This window comes from Cavia porcellus, unplaced genomic scaffold (genome assembly GCF_034190915.1).
Source record: "Cavia porcellus strain 051 isolate PalLab524CR breed Dunkin Hartley unplaced genomic scaffold, mCavPor4.1 scaffold_29, whole genome shotgun sequence".
Taxonomy (NCBI): Eukaryota; Metazoa; Chordata; class Mammalia; order Rodentia; family Caviidae; genus Cavia; species Cavia porcellus.
Window position 1 is genome coordinate 32,979,142 of NW_026947512.1, and position 16,391 is coordinate 32,995,532.

General features: G+C 32.0%; 1 protein-coding gene across 4 annotated transcripts in view; it reads left to right on the plus strand.

Annotated features, from left to right (window-relative positions):
• Positions 1 to 16,391, plus strand: part of Brinp3 (BMP/retinoic acid inducible neural specific 3) — a 363,662-nt gene that overhangs the window by 267,660 nt on the left and 79,611 nt on the right. The gene's annotated exons all lie outside the window — the stretch shown is intronic.

The following is a 16,391-nucleotide window of genomic DNA, read 5'->3' on the forward strand; positions in this document are numbered from 1 at the left end:
TTTGCATTTATAAACAAAATTGTAATTAATATAGAATTGTTTTTTATTTTCTAAATGTAACCAAAACTATATATAATATAAATAAAAATTAATTTACTATATTGTAGGAGTAGCTATATTTCATGATTATGCATATAAAGCACGTAAATTTCTCTTGTATGTTGAATGTGACATTTTAGCAAATACTGATTTTAAAAGATTAAAACTTAAATGATTAAGGCTTTTGCTTTTAAATTTCTCATTCACAACAAATATGAAAAGTATAAACAGTTTGTTTATCAAATGTTTTAAGTAACCTTGTAAACATAGTTCAACATACTGTTTTTCTCTAAAGAAGTGACTGGAATGCTCTTTTGAATTATTTATACTTACCATCTGTTCCTTGCTTATCATAACTTCCAGAGCAGACAATTCTCATGGCCTTCAGATGTTAGCTATGACTACTTCTACTCAAGCAGCTGTTTTCATTTCAAAAATCTATGCTGAAGCTGTTTATCCTAAATTGGTGAATTTCATATTATCTCCAGGCCTCTGGTGGGTTTAATCTATTTAAACAGCATTCTCCTTAAATGCAAGTGCTTAAGTGGCTTATCCCAATTCTATCACTTGAACAATGATATTAAGAAAAAACTTTAATTTTCTAAAACAAAAGAATATTGCTTCCATTTACTATATTTTATGAAAACAGTGCAAGTTATCAATACACAGTATTTTCTTGACACCTCCCAATCAAAGAGATCTCAACATACACTCATTTAAGTAAATTAACAGTTTTGCAAATAGTGTATTATATTTTAAAGATAATAAACTTATGTGTATATTATAAATAAAATAAATATCTTAGTTTTATAATTGTAAGTGTTCTAGATGTGCTGCAATAAATTATCATGATGAAAATCACATGATGGCTTGGTAAGACAAAAATTTATTCTTTCACATTCCATGGACTGGAAATATAAAATCAAGGAATCAGCAGGGTCATTCCCTTCAAGATTTTCTAGAGGAGAATACTAGAAAAACAGATGAAAGAAACTGAGGAAGACACAAGGAAATTGAATGATATCCTATATTTAAAAATGAGAAGAATTAATATTTTTAAAATATCCATATTCCCTGAAATTAGCTATGGATTCATGGAATTCGTGTCTCAAAATACGAATGACAGTCTTTATAGGAATAGAAAAATGGAAGCCAAAAATTCATGAGGAACAGAAGCATATATCATATTCTAAGTGATCTTGTACAAAAAATTAGACATACCACATTACTTGACTTGAAAATAGATAAAAACTCTATAGTCATGTAAACAATATTGCTTTGGCTTGAAAAGAGACATACAGAACAGTGGAAATGAGTAGAAAGCCTGTGAGCAAATCCATTCATTTATAGCCAATCGATATTAGACAAAGGATACAATTACACAAAGTACTGAAAAGATAGTGTCTTCAATAAGAGGCTTAGAGAAAACTGGATATCCACATGTGAAAGAAGGAAAATATCTTATTACGTACTATACACACACCAACTAAAATTTATCAACTATTTGAATTATATAACCAAAATAATAAAACTACTGAACAAAATGTTGATCTAAACAATGATTATTATTACCGCAGAGTAAAGGCTAGAAAAGCAAAACTAGATTAGTTTATAAGACTGGATATATTTAAAATCTTCTAAGAATAAAACAATATAGTGAAAAGGCAATGTATGCAATGCGAGTTTACATTTCTAAAGAGAAAGCATGCAAATGATCAACAGAGGGGTGAAATAATGGACTGGGGCACTGTAAATTAGATATGCAGTGAGTGAGGTTCACCACACAAAAGTTTGAATGAAGACTATTAGAAATTCAAAAGATGAGTGTTGCTGAGAATGTTAACATAATTGAATATTTATTCTATTTTATAAGAAATGTAAATTACTGAAACCATTATGGAAAATATAATGGACGATTCTCCCAACTTCAAAAATAGTATGTAATCTGGTAAAATATTGGTAGCCCATATCATGTACTTATTCAAAAAATATTGTGCCAAAAATACATGCACTCTCATGTTTATTGCAACACGATTTATTATAACAAAAATACAGAATTAGTATAAGCCATGAATAAATCAACAAATTGAGAAAAAATGAAGCATTTGTACCCAATGGGATATTACTCAGCCATTAAAATAATGAAATGCTTTCATTTGTGAAATTGTAGATAAACCTTGGGTATCATATGTTAAGTGAAATAAGCCAAGTACAGAAAGCAATTGTGGCATCACCTTTCTTATTTGGAGCCTTACAAATTGTCTTATACATGCAGTGGATAGGATGGTAGCCACCAGGGCTGTAGTATTGTTGGAATATGTATTTGTACTCCAAATAATCGTCGTCAAAGATTTTTAAATTCTAATTAAGAAATAAGCTCAAAAATCTATTGTACAGGGGCTGGAGATTTAGCTCAGCGGCATAAGTGCCTGCCTTCAAGCAGGCAGTCGTGAGTTCGATCCCTGGTACCGATAAAAACGAAAAAGATAAAAAAAAAAAAAAATCTGTTGTACAATGTGGTGACTACAAATAAAAACATATTTTGTTCTTGAAAAAAAATTGTATGAATGAATGTAAAGTGTTTTTACAAAAATAGGAGTTTTGTGAGTTACCTAGCTCGATTTATACACTTCAACATGATTCAAATCATCACGCTCTACATGGTATATACTTATACCCTAACATACAATAACACAAAATACAACACAAAACCAAACAAAATGGCTTCTTTGAAGGGCTCAAATACTATTGGTAAAGAATACTGATGCCTATGTTCTAACAGAAAAACTACTTTTCATTTATTCTTCATAGTATTTGATATGAGTTAATATTCTTTTATTTTATTTTTTTGGTGCCAAAAATCAAACTCAAAACCTGTCACTTGCCAGGCAGGTGCTTATGCCACTGAGCTAAATCCATGGCCTGAGTTAATTATCTTGATAACAAGTGTCTGTTTATGATTAGGTTCATCAGATGATTTATTAAATATTTTAAAACCCTGATTCCTGCAGCATAGTGCTTTCTGTAACCAAGAATTTAAATTTTTAAAAAGGGATTCCCTTCTGTATTTGCTATACCACCTCATCAAGCAGAACTAAGTTTTATATAAATAGATAGATAGACAGATTACCTATTTTTGCTTAGTAAAATAATTTTAGTTACCCATTTTATACATTAAATACTTAAGATTAAAATATGAAATAAACAATCCTTGTGTTGTTTAGACACTCATAAGAATGAAGAAAAGAAAGGGGAACTTGTGAAAGCAGAGAGTTATCAAGAAATAAGATTTATGACTGTTTTCGTTCTGGCTTACAGCCTCCAAGATGTTAACGTTAATCTTTGTTTCTTTCATTACAGTATTTTGAACTCACAATATATTCTTTCCTTAGATCTAGGATAAGAGTAGATATTATCTAAGTGAATTTAAGAAATTTTATTTAAAATGTTTTTAAAAGCTATTCCTTTCATTGTAAGCATTTGTTAAACTTACTGAACATTTGTGATTGAATGGTTTCATTCATCATATATGTTTTTACATCTACATTTTAAAATCAAAACTCTTACACTTGGGTTTTCATAATATAATAAATGAAGTTAAATAAAGCAAAGATAATCAGCAAAAATGTAATATAAATTAATATGCATATTATCATTTGTACATATTTTATTTTTTACTAATAATTTTAAAATCAGATGGACAGATTGCAGTGCTGAAATTTACCGTATGAAATAAGAAATCAGATATTACATTTTTGTGTTTTTAGATGTATTTGAGATAGTGAAAATATTTGTGGTCTTTAGTTATATTTGAGAAGGGCAGTTCTCACAGATGTGAAACGGCATGTTTGTGGATTTGATTTGCATTTTGCAGATGACCACTGACAATGAACATTTGTCATGTACTTCCAAGTCATTTATTTTCTTTCTTGGAAAAAAAACCACTATCTACTCAAATCCTTACTTGTTTCATTTCATTTGCATGTTTCTTGGATATTCGATATTGTTTGAGTTGATCATGTATTTTATAAATAAATGCCTTCAGAAGCACATGTACATGTATTGTGTTTATTCCACATTTTTTTCATTCTGTCAGTTATTGTTTTTTGCTTAACCAAAGGATTTTTTGTTTGATGCAGCCCTGATCTTAAAAGTTATCATCATGGGGCCTGAGCTTTTGCTCAACAGGTGTAAGCACCTGGCTGATGAGCACAAAGTCATGAGTTCGATACCTAGGCAACAACAACAAAAAAAATCATCATTATTACATGACATTTTTGTGTCTTTTCTATAAAAATATTCAAGACAAATTCCATGCATATTTTATATTAGTTTTAGGGTTAGTACAGTTTAAGTTCTCAGTTATGTTTTTATTTGTTTATTTATTTATTATATTTATTTATGTTTTATTTTATTTGTTGTTCAGAGTAAAAGACAAGAATCTATATTTGCACATTGTTGAATTTTTCCATTATCACTGATAGAAGAGACTTCTCTTTATTATTGGATATTACTGATAACCTTGTTTAATATTGAAGGACTGTATATACCTATATTTATTTCTACGATGCCCTTTGTTCTATATGGTGGTGACAAAGAGGAAGCATTGAAAGCCTTCACACTGCTGAGGGGAATATAGAATATTTTATTCATGTGAAAAAAAAAGAGGAATCCAATACATTAAAATGGGAAATTTTGTATCATTCTGTGATCTCATAGCTGGACCTTTATGAATTGAAGTCAAGAACTTGACAAGACGTTTAGTTTCATTCATCATAGTATTTGGGAAAAATATAAATATTCCCAATAGTTGGATGGAAAGAGAAAATATTTTCATGTAAATACAATGGAAAGGTGTTTGATATTAAAAATGACAAAAAGTCTAGAGCATGATAGTATGGAAGTACTTTGAGAGTAATGTGTAAAGTGCAATAAACCAGTTCCACAGCATGATTCCGTATGATGTATAAAATAGTTTGCTTTGCAGAATCAGTGAGTAATGGTGATTCCAGCGGTGGATTGGAGCAGAAAGTGTGGTTAATCAGCGGACAGAAAGTTTCATAAATTAAATAAGTTTTTAAAGTCTACTCTACAACACTGTAACTTTGGAAATGCATTTTACTCATTGGATTTTGTGTTTATATGAAATAGTTTCTTTTTCCTTCCAACTATTAGCAAACATTTAATTTTTTTCCACACTACGAGCTTAGATCTTTTGTTAAATATCTTACCATAATGAATAACTTTTATTGAGAAAAATAGCAGTATTTTATCTTTCCTTTAAAACTGAAATTGTTTTAGCCAAAAAGTGAGTATTTATAAAACTAACAAAATTCTGAAGGATGAAGGTAGCAGATTGATTAGAGAACTACAGGACATGAGGTCTTCACAGATAAGACTTCTCTGGAGTTTTTTCTGTCTTCATCTATCCTCTTTTCCTTCTTTCTTTTCTTTCTTCTTTCCTTTTTTCGTATTTCTTTTTCTTCATGTACATATTAGAAGTCAGAAATCTCTAAAAAACTTAACACACTAGTTGGAAGAGAAAAAATTATCTAGGCACAAGAAAAGAGTAATTAATATGACAGACAATTTTAGGCAAGAATTTTAATACTTTAATGGAACATTTTGTAGAAAAAAATCATCTCCCAATCCAATCACTATCATCAAACGCTAGATATGGAGTATGCAAACTGAAACCTATGCTCCTAAATTCTCATAAGGTGAAGTGACAGAAAGCTACATGGAAAATCTGGACTTTCTCTCCCACTAGGAGAGAAAGGTAAGAATAATAATAAACAGTAACAATAAGAATAACTTAATTGTCCCATCTCCACTATGTAAGAAAATGCCTGCCGGAAAATCCTGACTTTTATCAGCAAAGGTCAAATCTCTGGGCAGTACCAGCGGCCAATGTGAGCAAGACCATAGTGAGACAGCATCACCTTCATCCGTGACAGTAAAAGAAGAAAACAGACAAGCTGAGCTGCCTCCCCGTGAAAGCTGTAAATGGGGATCTCGTCTCCACAGGGAATTCAATGGAAGACAAATTGGGAACATAGGCTTCCACCCTTCCCTGTCACTACCTAGATGATATTTTCCCTCTTATCTGAGCAGTTCAATAGTGATCTGGAAAAGATTATTTAAAATGACTCAGTAATTTCTTACAGAATGTGAAATTTTTCAGATTTGGATTGAAATGACATACATGAATTACTAGAAAAACTCCAATTTGAATGAGAAAAGCTATCAACACCTGCCAATAGCAATATTTCATAGTTTCTAACAACTATCATTAAAAAGCTTTTGTAATTGTCATTATGTATAAAATTAAGAAAAATACTCTCAATATGACAAATCCAATTACAAAGACGGAAGTAACCCAGTTTTCAGTCAAGGTAATTTTTCTGGCACCAATTGAAGGTTTAGGAGTTTCCCAAAACTGTCTCTAGTTTTGACAATTTACCAGAATAAATTATGCTTCTCATTGTAAATGTTTTACTCACAGGTACATGGCATGTAAAAACATACTGAACAGGTTATTAGGAGGACACAAATTAAACTCAGTCAGAAGAAAATCTGCATAGAGTTTGAGTAATAACCCAAAATGAAACTTTTCTTCTCCCTGTGGAGTCAGGCTGTGTTATTTTCCTGATACTGAACTGTGACAATCTGCATGCTGTATTACCTAGTAGGAAAGCTCCTGAGCTGCAATGTCCAGCAGATTTTTTTTTTTTTTTTTTTTTTTTTTTTAGATGAGTCACAACGGCATGACTAATTCAGTCTAGGAGAAGTATCTGAATCTCCAAGTCTACTGACAGGCTGTGGCTCATTTCCCATTCTAAATATCATACCATGTGACCATCCTCCTTTCCAAAACCCACTGTGGATGAGGAGGCATAAACCAGGTCTCTAAGCAGGCAAAGCCAATTTATCAGGAAGGGCAGAGTTTAACTTTCAGAAGTTAAGTGCCAACGCTGTGTTTGAACAAGACCGTACAGTTATAGCTGTAACCACGTTCCTAAAGTAGCAGGAAGACTAAAGCAGCCATGTCCACAGCTGTGAGGTGTCAAAAAGGATGGAGATTCTGATTTGGGAGGAAACTTCTGGCTGTAGATTCATAATGTGAAATGTGAGACACATGGGTTATCTGGTTCCTCAACAGATTTTATTCATTTTGCCAAATAGGTAAGATGAAGTTAAGATTCATTTCTTTGGCACACCTTTTGGGTAGAAAATACAGCTGCTTCTGTGTGTTTTATAATTTCCCACTCCTGTGCATCTATTTGTTGTTATTTTTACCTGACCTCTGGCCAACTGAGCATGTGCTTATCAGAGGAGAAAAATGACATCTCCTTGTGTCACCTCTCAGGTGAGGACTAAGTGATGACACCTTGTTTACTATGAGATATACAATAAGAAATTCCTTTCTGGACCAGAAACTTTCTGTATCATTTAGGATACAATAATACCAACGAGTAGAACAAGCCCAACTTTACTCCACTTTAGAAAATAGAAAAGCATGTCACACAGGGTAGTATATTTTGTCAAGGTCACTATAGAAACTGAAGCTTAAGTGACCTGGATCCAAAATATAATCACTGAGCCACAATCTTGTAAGGAGCAGGGGAAGAAAGGAATCCTATGAGATCACAAACCAATATTAAATTTTCAAGGTTCTTTCACATATAAAGTATATTTTACCAGGAGGTAAATCTGTTTTATGCAAAGCATATTATATCTTTCTTTCAAGGAGAGATTCCTTGGGGAATTTTAATTAGATTAATGGAAATTGAAATTTTCCTTTAATAATTTAGAAATAAAGAATAATATCATTAGTAATTAGTGCTTGGGTCAGGGATAAAGACTATGTTACAAAATGAAATATGAAGACTGGTGTTCTACAGATTTTCAAAGAGACTTGGGAATATCACATTTAAGACTACAAACAGTCTCGAAGGATTCACAATATAATTATGTTTTCTTCATCATTTTGCAAGAGTGTTAATTGCCTATTAGAAATGAACATCCCATGTGACTGTCAAGAAATGTAATCAATAGTAACTGCAAAGGGGCCAAGCTGTCATGGATTCTGTGACCAATATTCCTTCCTCACCCTTGGCAAGTTGTTTCTGTTTTAATAAAATGAGCAGGTGCAAATGTACATCTTTTCTCCAGAAAGTCACAAGCTAAATGAGATCACCTTATAGTTGTGAAATTAAAATGTAGCCAATCAGAACTGTGAAATATAATTGCCTCATTTTCAAACTTAAATACATTATGGACCTCCTGCTAGTGCTGCACCTGGCAAATCCACTTATTAAAGTTATGAAGGTAAGAGTTTGCTGAGACATTTTAAATATTATGCTGACATTGTAATAAAAGAAAGGAGAAAGGTAGGCATGATCTAATTCCACTGACATCTGCTCAGTTTAGTATATACGGTTTTTTCCTGCAGAGCTGATAATCAAATTTCATTCACAGGAATATTTCAAATAATTTTGTGCAAAGTAATACCCACTGAATTTATATATATATATATTACCTCTCTCAGAATTCTTCAATTTCTCTTGACATTTTTCATTACTCTTGTATCATTTGACTCACCCTGTTTGTTTAACATCTGTTTTTTAGTAAATCTGTTTTTCATCTCTATAATAGTTTTATAAATATTTAGAGATACTTATGTAAGGAAGTGGTAGAAAGGCATAAGAAAAATGAAATTCAGCTTCTATTATTCTACTGGCAATGCAATCGTGTACCAAGATGTGATTAATCTGCATTATCAAACAATTAAAATATAGAACCAGTATTCATATCTTAGCATTAACATTTTAAATGAATTATTCTTGTATTTTACTTTATCCTTCATTGTATAAGTATTAATAAAAGTGTTGACTAGCAAAACCACAGTGATAGTATAATTGGCTTATGCAAAAGGCAGTTTCAGTTTCTATCTTAAACTGTAAGTGTCTATAATATTTATAATAAAACCAATAACTTACAGTAGTATTCATAAAGAAAAATAAGTGTATGTTGAATATTGGGATATTTATAATTTTAAATATATTAAGTATGACGAGACAGAATGTGCCAATATACTATGTATGCCATATACTTATTATGCAAAACATGGATTTAGAGATTATAGATCCACAGTAATGTATACAAAATTATTGTGGAGATTGTCTTACAGAATTTGCATCATTTTACCTTTAAGAAGAATACATGATCCAAATAATGCATATTATATAACTTTCCAAATTATCTAAGTTTATCTAAATTTTCCTCATGTGTAATCAGGAAATATTTCTTCCCCAATAAAGCTTTTTAAAAATTGGATTGGTTGTTTGTTTAATTACAAACTTTCATTCATGTTTTAGAGAATTTGGAGTTTTAGTATTGTAAATATTGGACAGTAGGTTTTATTACCAATACTTAGTATTTCAGTTTCCTCATTTGCATAATTTTACTTTTTATTATAATTAGACTTAAAGAAGAATGAGCCAAAATAGTTAAACATTTGGTCCTTAAATAATTACCAGGACATGTAGATTAAGTTATCTCTGTTTATCATTGCTACAAAACTTACTCTGTCTCCTGACTACTACAGAAATTTTGAAAGAGCAGTATACTTCCATGATCAACAAAAAGGTGATTTGGGTCTAGTTGGTACAGTAGTAAGAAAATGTGTCAACTCATGCTTTTCTTTGGTAATACTGTCATCTGCAATTATTTTAAGGACAATTTTTTCACGTGAGGTTTTGCTTTACTGAAAGAAGTTCAAGGGAGAGCCTTTGTGATTTGTATTGATAGCAAATGTCTGTTTGATCGTGTGTTTAATAAACATTGCACTGTCTTTGAGATAAGACAGGGAAAAAGTTCAGATATTTCAGGCCTGTGGAATTAAAAGATATAGCAGCTTCTTGTCTGTTAGCATCGTAAGATTAACACTGAGAAGGCCTGGAGGACATACGTTCCATAGAAAATAAGAGTAAAGTGTACAGTCTTCCTCTAAAATCTTGGGAGGTGTTTTGGTTACTTCTGAGTCAAAATACATAACACTCAACATTAATGAAGGAAAGGTTTATTTAGTTCACAGTTTGTGGAAATTTTAGTCCATTCTCAGCAGGTTCCAAAACAGAGGGGCAGAGCACAAGGGCAACACATGCAGGCAGCAGCCAGAAAAAGCAGCCAAAACAAAAAGAGGGAGGAGCAACCTTTTTTTTCTCCCTTATATTGTACACAGGTGACCCCTCTTCCAGGGTCTGTGTAGCACTCACAAAATCTCCTTGACCTCCTCTTGCACAGAATGAGGATACATACAAAGTTAGAGCCCTGTATCTCTGCTGAGTCTCTTAGTTAAACCTCCAAACTGCTCATGTGACACAATAACAGGAGGCTTAAGGTTGCCCAATGTGTTTAATATGAGAGAAGCAGGGAGAGAGAGAGACAGAGAGATGGAGGAGAGGCAGAGTCACAGGCAGAAAGAGACAAAGACAGAGAGGTGAGATATAGAGACTGAGGAGAGATTAGCAAATCTGAGGACAAAATCTGGAAAAGAATTGTGTGATAGGGCATTAGCTTTGGACTACAATTAAAAAGGTAAACATTCGAAAAAGTAAGTGTAGAACCAAGGAACCAATTTTTCTAAGACAAGTATGTTTTCTGTGTTGGCAGTTAAGATTTTATGATGATTACAAAAATTGATACTTTTGTATCCCTCGTTTTGCCTCCTACAAATATTGTAGTATTTTTGTTGTGATTATTCCATCCCCTCTATACTATTCATACTGGACATGGGAAAAGTATTTCATCTTTAACTTATTGACTTGTAGGCCAATGTGATACATACCTGAAATTAATCTGTAGATTATCCAATATTTCTCAGCAAGCCTGGTCTTTTTACCTGACATAGTGATGGAATATTTGTGTCATCTTTCACAGGGAAAAAAGAAGTATATTTTATTGGTATGAGCAAGAGAGGAAGGAGGTAATTAATAATCTTCAAAGAAGACTGCAGAATATTAATGGAAAAGATATTCCATTTACTCTCTTATTTCTCTTTCTATTGCTGCAGTTAGATGGTATTATAAGAAATATTCTGACATGTGAGAGGCAGATAAAGTAGAGTGTCATTCATGAGTAGGGCAGTAAAACAAAAGAAAACAAAACAATAGCATCTGTCACTCTATCACTGTTTCCTCACTGTGAAAACCAGTAAGGCCTTAGGTATAAGTGTAAAACACTTCAGATTATTTTGACATCTTGCAGAAACCACTAATGTTCCAGTGGGCCTGTGACATGAGAAAGACAAAAACCATTTTAAGCATTTCAAACTTGATAGAGACATGGAAATAGAAAGTGTAGTATCTTCTGATAATCACAGGACACATAATAGGTGTTGAGTAACAGTAGACAAATAGATGTATGCATCAATATAATTGATAAATACATAGAAAGATTTTTAAAGGTTCTGTCTTCTAAGAAAAAATATTTGGTAGTAACATCTTAATGGTTTCTTAACACAAATGCAATAAAAGAAACTAATTTTGATGTAGAAACATTTCAAAGGATTTCTTGAACAATTATATTTATTGGGTTTCTATAAAGAAGTAACATTTTCAACTAACATCTCATATTTCCATGGATTTTAAGAGAAAAACAAAAACAAATTCTTTAGAAATGAGAATCCTGTTTTCTTTAGGAGGACATAAGGAATGTATTGTGAACAGTTAAAATCCAATGGATATAAAAGTAAACGCATTTTCATTTTAGTTGTTTGTGTTTTGCCTCAGAATATGAAGGATGGCAAGATTTTTTAAATGTAATATGTCTTTGGTAAATCACTATCATAATGCTTGCCCAATACCGAAGCATCATTTTATTGAACATTTATTTGGTAGCCTGAGATATTAGTCCTTATTGTAGATCAATTCCTCTGATAATACTTTTACAAGCATTGCAATTTGCTATTTCAATTTAATATTGCCAGCGGTGCTAGACCTGCCATTACTTTTATTGCTTATATTACGATTGAAAATATTGTTGTGAAAAAAAGTAATATTGCCATGATTTTATTATTAGGCCACTTTTCTTGTACCTAATGCCAAGACACTACAAAAGCATCAGGCACTCAGGCCATGTGGTGTCATTATATCTTTTATGGCTGTCTCTCAGGGTTCTCCTCTTAGATTAGTGATGGTGATTTTGAGAGCTATGGTCAGAGAAATTCACCTCTGCAGCAGACAGAATAAATATGCTACAACTTTAACATTTGGCAGACTATATCAGAAAAAAAAGTAGTAACTGTCACAGTGTTGTTTCACTGTCCATGAATTTGCAAGACAATAAGGGCATAACTATTGAACAGTTGAATGCACTGTTGAATATAAAATAAACGGATTTGCGATTTTTCTCTTTTAATGTTGTTTTGATGATTTTAAAAACTAAAACATTATATGTTACATTTCTAGGGAATAAATATCACACATTCTCTTTTGTTCATAGTTTACTATGAATAGTATGAAGATGTTCCAAAGAGATTTTGCTTTGATTTGGTATTTTACATGTGAAAATTTTGTGATTATTTTATGTATTAAATACATGTTGTGTACATTTTAATATAATATATAGACATATATATATATATACATATAATATATATATATGTGTGTGTGTAAGCAAAGGTTTATATATATATATATATATATATATATATGTTATATATGTTATAACATGTACTATCTCTTCAAAAATAACTATGGATAATTTCTATGCATATTTTAATTACAACTTTTCAGTTTTAAATCTTTCTGTTCATCCCATTAGTACTACTTTCCACCCAGAAGAACTGACAGAGTGGAAATAACACAGAGTTGTAAAGGCCATTTAAAGTAAATGAATTTTTGATTTTGGACAAAAGAAATTATCACTACAATGCTAAATTCACTTGACTCTAAAGTTAATAAACAAAAAGCTATCTTTATTTACATCATAGGCTTAATGAGGATGTTATTTGAAATAACATGTAAATTATAAAATATTTTAAAATGTAAGATGTAATTATAATGCTACTCCTGGTGGCCCTGAGACACTTTCAGAAAGTACTTGAGTCCAAGCTTTTGTAATACTGCTATTTTTTATTTAATTTTACACATTTTCTTATGAGTGTTCAGTATGCATGTATAGAAGCTACATGGCATGGGATACTGCAACAATATGAATGCAGAAAGAAACCGGCAATTCAGTGTCTTCTCTTAATTCAGGCATCAAAGAGAATAACAGAGCTGTGACACAGTAACTGTTTTCTCATAATTGCTTTTCCTTTAGAAAATGTTTTCATTCAAAATACTTTATTTAAATATAAAAGGTTTATATTTTCATTCATGAATTCATAATTGACACTTCAGGTGATAAATTCCTAAAGAAATACTCAGATGAAAAAGCATCATAGGATAATAATGTAATGGCCTCTTGAAATAAGAAGTTTTAGAGATTTTTATTTTAAAGTTTGCATTCTTGTTTTTTTTTTTTTTTTGCAAGCTCAGTGATAATATTTTTCAGGGAACAGTGGTGAGGTTGCAGTTCCAGTGCTGTTTTTAGAGAGTTGAAAAATGAAGATCAGGTTTTTCCTTTCTTCCTGGTCCCAACATGACTGCAAAAGTTATGGGTGAACAATTCATAAAAGTAGGCGAGAAAACAAAAGTGCAAACCTAAGCCTGAAAAGCAAAATTCTGAGCACACAGAAACCCTTATCCTTCCTATACATAGGTTCCTTGCCTTGTGACAGTAGGTAGCACGCTGTCACTTTGCCTGCAGAGGCTGCAGACATCACCGTTGTATTGCGGCCCATGAAACCAAATTCCCATCATAGTAGTAACAGGAGGAGGTGGAAGCGGCAATAAACTAGTCACAGCTTCTGTTATGGTTTACATGTGCTGTATCTCAAAGATTCAATACTGAAAAATTTATCCCCAATTAAAGAATGTTTCAGAAATGGATCTAGAGTGGAAGATGCGAAAACACATTGGTGAGTCGACAGCTAAGTGTGCTGCCTGGAGCTGCGGCATAGATGCAGGAAGTAGGTCACTGGAGGTGTGCCTTTCAAGGACGTGGCTTGGCTCCAGTCTCTTCCTCTCTCTCCCTGGTTCTTTCTCTTGGTTTTGGTTCTTGGGTTGCCATGAGGTGAGTAGCTCTAACCTCCATGGCCTTCTCATATTATGTTTCACAGAGTTGCTGTCCAACCACGGATTGAAACTTCTGGTATTATGCACCAACATAAACCTTTTCTCCATTAAGTTGTATAGGAGAGGCATTTTGTCTAAACAGTGGGAAATCAGAGTAACATAGGTCTTTTACTTGATTGCATCATCTGTTTCATATATATATATATATATTTTTTAAAGATGTGTGTATATTATATATATATATATATATATATATATATTTTTTTTTTTTTTTTTAATCTCCTGAAAATTTTTGCCATGTCTCTGTGGTAAAAATATTCAAAATCCTTCCCTTGAATTTTGAATAATTGAAATATTAAGTAGATTGCATTATCTGTAGTCATTTTACTATGCAATGAATATCAGAACTTCTTACTCTTATCTAACTATGATTTAACACATATTGTCCCAAACCTGGCCCAAACCTCCTTCTCTTCTTCCCACTTCACTTCTAGTAACTTACAATCTATTCTCTATTTCTGTAAGATTAATGGTGTTAGACTCCGTGTGTTAGTGAAGTCATGTTGTACTTATCTTTCTGAGTCTGGAGTTTTCACTTAAAATGTGCTTCAGGTTAATTCACCTCTTAACAGATGACAGGATTAATTTTTTTTATGGTAGACTACAATTTTATTGTGCAGATTTACCATCTTTATCTATTTGTTGGTTGATAGACACTTATTTCTATTTTATGACTATTACAATTTCAGTAAGGATGAACATTGGAGTGAAGATGTCTGTATAACAGTCATTAAATTTTGGATCCTTGATTATATGGTGTACCTGCTTTTAATATTTGGAGGGAGTGCTTTACTATTTTGTTCTTTAATGGGTACAATTATTTGCATTTCCAGTGACAGTGCACAATGTTTCCTTTCTCGAAGTTCCCTTGACATACTTGGTATCCTTTGTCTTTTTGATATTAGTTATTTTTATGGGAATCAGTTGATAGCTCATTGTTTTGCTTTTCACATCCTGGTGATTTGCAATGCTGAGCATTTTTATGTATCTTCTGTCCATTTGAGTATTTTAAGAAAGTCCTTTAGATTGATTTCTTATATTTAATTCAAGTTATTTGAGTTTATGCTTTTGGCTTTTCTTTTCCACTAACTTCTTATTTGTGTTTAATTTTGTTTTGTCTTTTTTTTTTTTTTTTTTTTTTTTTTTTTTTGTATCAGAGATCTAACTCACTACCTCACACTGGCCAGACAGGTGCTTATACCTCTGAGCTAAATCCCCAGCCCTGGCTTATTTTTTATACTGAGAATCAAGCTCATGACCTCTCACTTGCCAGGCAGGTGCTATGCTGTTGAGCTATATCCTCGACACTTCCTTTACTTTTTGTTGTTGTTCTTTATTTGTGCTTGAGATCAACCCCTACTGAGATGTTTTGTGTGTGAATATACCATCTCATCTTGTAAGTTGTGTATTATTTTCTCACTTGCTGTTCAGAATATTTTTAATTTGATAAAATCCCATTCGCCTATTTTCAATTGTTTTTGTGCTTTAAGACATAGAAAAATGTCCTTATATATTCCTAAAACATTTTGCCCACGCTTTTCAGTGGTTTCAGAGTTTTTGACTTAACATCAAAGTCTTTAAACAATTTTGAGTTGATTGTTTAAAGTGATGAAAATTGAGATTTAGTTTGAACCATTCCTTATAATGGTGCCTGACTATCTACTCATTCATTGTTGAAAAGATTGTCCTTCCATTAATATACTGTACGTTTTCAGTGTCAGTTGAGAACCTGTGGGTTGTAAATGCCTGGGCTTCATTCTAAGTGTGCTATTCTATGCCATTGGTTTGTGGGCCAATACTTTACTTTTTTGATTAGTACTGCTTTGTAACTGTTACATAGTATGTTTTCAATTCAAGTGGCATTAGTGCTTCTGACTGTGTTCTTTCTGCTAAATATTTCATTGCAAATTCAAAGTAAAGGAGTTTCAAGTGTATGATAGTGCTTCTATGAGGGGGACCTAGGAAAATTAAAAAAAAAAAAAAAAAAAGAAAACTAAAATTGAAAAAAATAGAAAAATAAGTAAAGAAACACCCCCAAAAGCCTGTCAGGACTGGAAACTTTAAGGGCAGTGTAAAGGCCTAACAAGTACATTATTAGAATATGCA